Source organism: Physeter macrocephalus, chromosome 19 (genome assembly GCF_002837175.3).
Source record: "Physeter macrocephalus isolate SW-GA chromosome 19, ASM283717v5, whole genome shotgun sequence".
In the NCBI taxonomy this organism is placed as follows: domain Eukaryota; kingdom Metazoa; phylum Chordata; class Mammalia; order Artiodactyla; family Physeteridae; genus Physeter; species Physeter macrocephalus.
In genome coordinates, this window is record NC_041232.1 from 10939049 (window position 1) to 10945535 (window position 6487).

Genomic DNA, 6487 nt, shown 5'->3' on the forward strand with positions numbered 1-6487 from the left:
CCAAATGTTCATCACTGTAGAATGGGTTAATAAATTGTGATATGCTCACAATTTATTTGAAATACTATACAGAAATGAAAATGAACAAACTAAGGCTATATACAAGAACATGAGTGAATATAAGAATCAAATATTGCATGAAATAAGTCAGATACAAAAGACTATATAGTGTATTATTCTGTTTATTTTTTTATTTTTTATTTTTGGCTGTGCCATGCGGCATGTGGGATCTTAGTTCCCTGACCAGGGATGATCAGGGATCGAACCCTTGCCCCCTGCATTGGGAGCACAGAGTCTTAACCACTGGACAGCTAGGGAAGTCCTCATAATGTATTATTCTATTTACAGGATGTTCAAGAACAGGCAAAACTTATTCTTATTTATTTATTTGTTTGTTTATTTGAGATATAATTGACATAAATTATTGAGTAAATTTAAGGTATACAACATGTTGATTTGATACATTCATATATTGCAATATGATTACTACCTCAGCATTAGCTAACACCTCTATCACCTCACACAATTATTTCCTTTTTGCGGTGAGAACACAAAACTTATTCTTAAATGATAGAAGTCAGAAGACTGGTTATGTTGTAGGAATAGGGAACAGGGTCATACAGGGAAGGAGCATAAAGGAACTTACTGGTGCTGGAAATATTCTATTTCTTGATCTGGGGGGTGGTCACATGCATGTATACATATGTAAAAATTCATTGTGCAAACTCCCATCCTAGATGGAATTTCTCCTAGCAGAATGAGAACATATGTCTACACAAAAACCTGCATACAAATGTTCGTAGCAGCATTAATCATAGTAGCCAAAAGGTGGAAACAACACTGTATTAGTTTGCTAGGGCTGCTATAACAAAGTACCACAGACTAGGTTCCTTAAAAAATAGAAACTTATTTTCTCACAATTCTGGAGGCTAGAAGTCAGAGATACAAAGTGTCAACAGAGTTGGTTTCTTCTGAGGCCTCTCTCATTGGCCTCTCTCACTGGCCTGTATCTTAACATAGTCTTCTCTCTGTGTGTCTGTGTCCTAATTTCCTCTTGTTCTAAGGAAACCAGTCATATCGGATTAGAACCCAATATGACTCATTTTACTTAATTACCTCTTTAAAGACCCTGTCTCCAAATACATCACATTCTTAGGTACGTGGAATTAGGACTTCAACATATAAATTTTTAAAAAAATTTTATTGAAACATAGATGACTTACAATGTTGTGTTAGTATCAGGTGTACAGCAAAGTGATTCAGTTATATATATGTATTCTTTTTAAGATTCTTTTCAATTATACGTTATTACAAGATATTGAGTATAGTTTCCTGTGCTTTCAACATATGAATTTTTGAAGGACGCATTTCAGCTCATAACAAACCCAAATGTCCATCAACTGATGACTGGAAAAACAGAATGTGGTATATCCATTATAAAAAAATATCATTCGGCAGTAAAAAAGAAATGAAGTATTGATCCATGCTACAACATGAATAAACCTTAAAAACATCATGCTAAGTGAAAGAAGCCAGTCACAAAAATGTACATATTGGACTTCCCTGGTGGTCCAGTGACTTAAGACTCTGCGCTCCCAATGCAGGGGTCCAGGGTTCGAACCCTGGTCAGGGAACTAGATCCCACACTCTACAACTAAAAATCCCGCATGCCACAACTAAGACCCAATGCAGCCAAATAAGTAAATAAATAAATATATATATATTTTAAAAGTACATATTGTCTGACTCCATTCATATGAATGTCCATCATGGGCAAATCCACGGAAAAAGAGAGTAGAATAGTGGTTGCCAGGCCTAGAGTGGAGATGAGGGAGAAATAGGGAGTGACTACTCATGAGCTCAAAGGTTCTTTTTGGGGTGGCAAAAATATCCTAAAATTAGACTGTTGCACAACTCTGAATATACTAAGCACCACTAAAGAGTTTAACTGGGTGAACTGTATGATATGTGAATTATATCTCAAGAAAGCTGTTATGAAAAATTCATTGCCCTATACCCTTAAGATTTCTGCACTTTATTGTGTGTCATATACCCCAATACAAACTAAAACAAATCAAAACTATATGAGTCCCGGGCTTCCCTGGTGGCGCAGTGGTTAAGAATCCCCAGCCCTGCTCTGGGAAGATCCCACATGCCGCGGAGCAACTAAGCCCATGTGCCACAAATACAGAGCCTGTACTCTAGAGCTCACAAGCCACAACTACTGAGCTGGCGTGCCACAACTACTGAGCCTGTGTGCCACAGCTACTGAAGCCCACGCTCCTAGAGCCCATGCTCCACAAGAAGAGATGCCACCGCTCGTCGCAACTAGAGAAAGCCTGTGCACAGCAACGAAGACCCAACGCAGCTAAAAAAAACCAAACTATATTAGTCCCATAAACAGCAAGGTCCTACTGTATAGCACAGGGGACGATATCCAATCTCATGGAATAAAACATAATGGAAAAGAATATTAAAAAAAGAATGTATAGGGACTTCCCTGGCAGGCCAGTGGTTGAGAATCCACACTCCCACTGCAGGGGGCATGAGTTCGATCCAGTCAGGGAACTGAGATCCTGCGTGCCATGCGGTGCGGCCAAAAAAAAAAAAAAAATGTATATATATGTGTATAACTGAGTCACTTTCCTGTACAGCGGAAATTGGCACAACATTATAAATCAACTAGACTCCAATCTTTTAAAAAAAGCTATATTAGTCCCTTCCTCCAGAGGTATTCAAGAAGATGGGTGGAGAGGAAGAAGGTATATGCTCACTGCCAGAGTTGCCCTTCACTGTATCTGAAAAAGTGCCAGAAAGATTAAGCATGCAGGTAAGTGGGACCAGGGATCTGAAAATGGGTGGAGCTGGGGAACTGAGGGAAGTAAAATAGGATGCCTGAGAATAAAATGGAATTCAATTCAATGAAAACAAATTTGATTTTGGCCAAACGAAACAAACCTACCTTTTAATATTTTCATATGAAGCAGCCCATAAAGAAAACCATCAACCAATACAAAACAGAGTTGACTGTCAGGAACACCTTGATGTAACTCTGCAAGTATGAATTGAGTGCTTTCTATGTGTCAGAGTCTGTGCGAGGCACCAGGCCAGGAATATGTGACTCCAGACAGCTGCTGGGAAGTACATGGGGGAGGAAGGGAAGAGAGACGGTGTTGGCTAGAGACACAAGGAAAAGCCTCATTCAGTTAGGAAAACCCCTAACCTTGAGCAGGGGCTGAGGCTGAGAGAAGCAGAGGATGGGGGTCGTGTTAGTATGTGAACTGGGGCTTCAGGGAAGTGTTAGAGAGGAGGAAGTCTATTCTGGCTTCTCAGACTGGGTAGTGACAGCTTTAGCTAGAAGGGAAGGATCACCCTCCCCATCCGGGCTGGGACTTGAGTTTGGCAGAGCAGGGAAGAGTAAGGCAACACCTATCCTGAGGGCTTTATCAAAATTCCACTCCAGTCAATGCTGAATCTGCCTGAGCCAAGAAGGGAAAAGTTCAGGCCATGCTCCCCCAAGTTCAGATTCTGTAAATCCAGGTTGTGTTTGCAGGTATGAGAGACGAGGGGTAGTCTGGGATCAGACATTTAAATTTTTTAACAAGCCCTCAAATGATTCTGGTGCAAGTGGGTGGGAGGTAGGGGGATGTTTCTTAAACTATAGTTGGAGAAACACTGCCTAAGGGGAACTGCATCTAATCCTCTTCTACAGATTTGTCTCCTAGTAAAAAGTCTCACCTAAATCCTTTCTGCTGCTGTTGTAATCACCACACACTGCCTGCCTCTTTTGGTCAGAAAAACAATGATGATAAACTTTTAAAAATTTCTGCTGCTGGGTACAGGCCAGTAAAAGCAAGGCAACCCAGGGAGTTAAGTGAACTTTTGAGCTCGTCATTGTTTCTAATTTATTCTTTGCTACCCTGGATGATGCCTCCCACTGTAAATTCTGAATTCAGAGGAACTTTTGGGTCACCCATGCAGGGGAAGAAAGCTAGTTGTTCCCAGGAGATAGGAGCGCTATTCTTTTGTTTATTTATTCAAAATATATTTATACCAAGTTGGCACGTATGTGGAATAACTGGAACTCTCATACACTGCTGGTGGGAATCTTAAATGGTACAATCAGTTTGGGAAGACAGTTTGGCAGTTTCTTATAAAATTAAAACATAGGCTTACCATGTGGTCCAGCAATTCCACTCCTAAGTGTTAATCCAAGAGAAATAAAAACATATGTCCTCCCAAAAGGCTTGTACAGAATGTTCACAGCAGTTTTATCTGTATTAGCTAAAAACAGGAATCAATTCTATCAACACAAATTGTGGTATATCCATATGATGGAAAGCTACTAGACAATAAAATGGAATATGTTATTGATATGATCAATAGCATAGGTGAACTTCAAAACATTATGCTGGGACTTCCCTGGTGGCCCAGTGGTTAATAATCCACCTGCCAACGCAGGGGACACAGGTTCGAGCCCTGGTCCGGGAAGATCCCACATGCCGCAGGGCAACTAAGCCTGTGTACCACAACTGCTGAGCCTGCGCTCTAGAGTCCGTGAGGCACAACTACTGAGCCCGTGGGCTGCAACTACTGAAGCCCGGGCTCCTAGAGCCTGTGCTTCTCAAAAAGAGAAGCCACCGCAGTGAGAAGCCCCTGCATCGCAACGAAGAGTAGCCCCCGCTCACCACAACTAGAGAAAGCCCGCGTGCAGTAACATAGCCAAAAATAAATTAAAAACAAACAAACAAACAAACAAACAGTTCAAAACATTATGCTGAGTGAAAGAAGCCGGACACAGAAGTGGACATACTGTATGATTCCACTTATATGAAATTTCACTCTGCAGTATATAAAGCATAATATGGGCTGCCAGGAGTTGGGTGAGGGTGTGGATTGAGAAAAGAATGATTGAAACTCTCTGTATCTTGATTGTAGTCATAATTACAGATGTCAAAATTGTACTGTGCACTTAAAAGAGCTGCTTTGTTTGTAAATTATGCTTCAATAAAATAAAAAAAATAGGGTAAAAAAGAAAAAATATATCATGCTATAGATCACTCAACTAATAAGGCCTACAAAGCATTCAGCAAGTATAAAAATCTGACTGTGATTCATCAGTACATTGTGTGCAGGTCAGGAGCAGAGGGAGAAATATGGATTCTTTTTTTTTTTCTTTCTGATTACAAAAATAACCCACTTGTAAGAAGTAATTCTAAGTCCGTATAAACCCAACATTTCAGAGGCCACCACTGGAAATGGATTATTCCTCCAGTTTATTTCTAAGCCTATTCTAACGTATATTATTAGAGAATCCTATTAAACATATTTCGCTTCTCAACTTTCTTCTCCATAAAACAATATATTTCCTGTATCTTTTCATACTTACTTCTTTTTACTTTTTGTATAGTTCCATTGAAGTATAATTTAACTGGTCTCCTTTTAAGGGACCATTTGTTGCTATTTTCATTCCTTTCTTTTTTTTTTTTTTTTGCTCAGCACAGCATGCGGGATCTTATTTCCCCAACCAAGGATTGAACCCATGCCCCCTGCAGTGGAAGCGCAGAGCCTTAGGCATCAGGGAAGCCCATCCTTTTTTTATTCCTGAAAACAGTTATAGCTATCCTTGTAATTACACAGCATGAGGATTCCTATATGTAAGTTGGTTTCCTAGAAGTTTGTTGGTCAAGTTGCTTGGTTAAAAAGAATAACAGTTTCAAGGAGGGGAAAAATGATTCCTTTTCTGTTGCTGTGGCTGCAGGACCTCTGTGGGGCGGGGCTGGGGAGGAAAGGAGATACATGTTCTCAGAATGCTTTCTTTATCAGACAAGATTATTAATTACAAGGCAAAAACCCAACTCTGGCTGATTAGTGAAAATGGATTTTTGTTGAAAGGATTCTATTTAGTTCACAGAATTGGGGGAAACTTTTGTTATAAACTGAATAACATTTTGTGGATCAGTTTGAGACTGGAACCACCACTGTAACACTGCTGCTATGGGAAAATCTGTTTCAAAGTTCAGAAACCTGTTTACAAATAACCTGAATTCACTGCAGTCGGAGACCACACCTAATTAATTGCTGTGACCCAAAAAGACTCCGTGGACTCTCACTGTGGAGGTTGGGTGGTCTTATACCTTAACTGTTCTGTTTCACCCCCAGCTGGGTGTACTTACTCAATTCTGATGCTAACATCTGTAGTTAGCACCTGACTCCAAAGGTGTATGGGCTCAGTCCCTGTGATAGGGCGATATAATAAGAAATAAATGTTTAGGGGCATCCCTGGTGGCGCAGTGGTTGCGCGTCCGCCTGCCGATGCAGGGGAACCGGGTTCGCACCCCGGTCTGGGAGGATCCCCCATGCCGCGGAGCGGCTGGGCCCATTTGCCATGGCCGCTGAGCCTGCGCGTCCGGAGCCTGTGCTCCGCAACGGGAGAGGCCGCAACAGAGGGAGGCTCGCATACCACAAAAAAAAAAAAAAAAAAAAA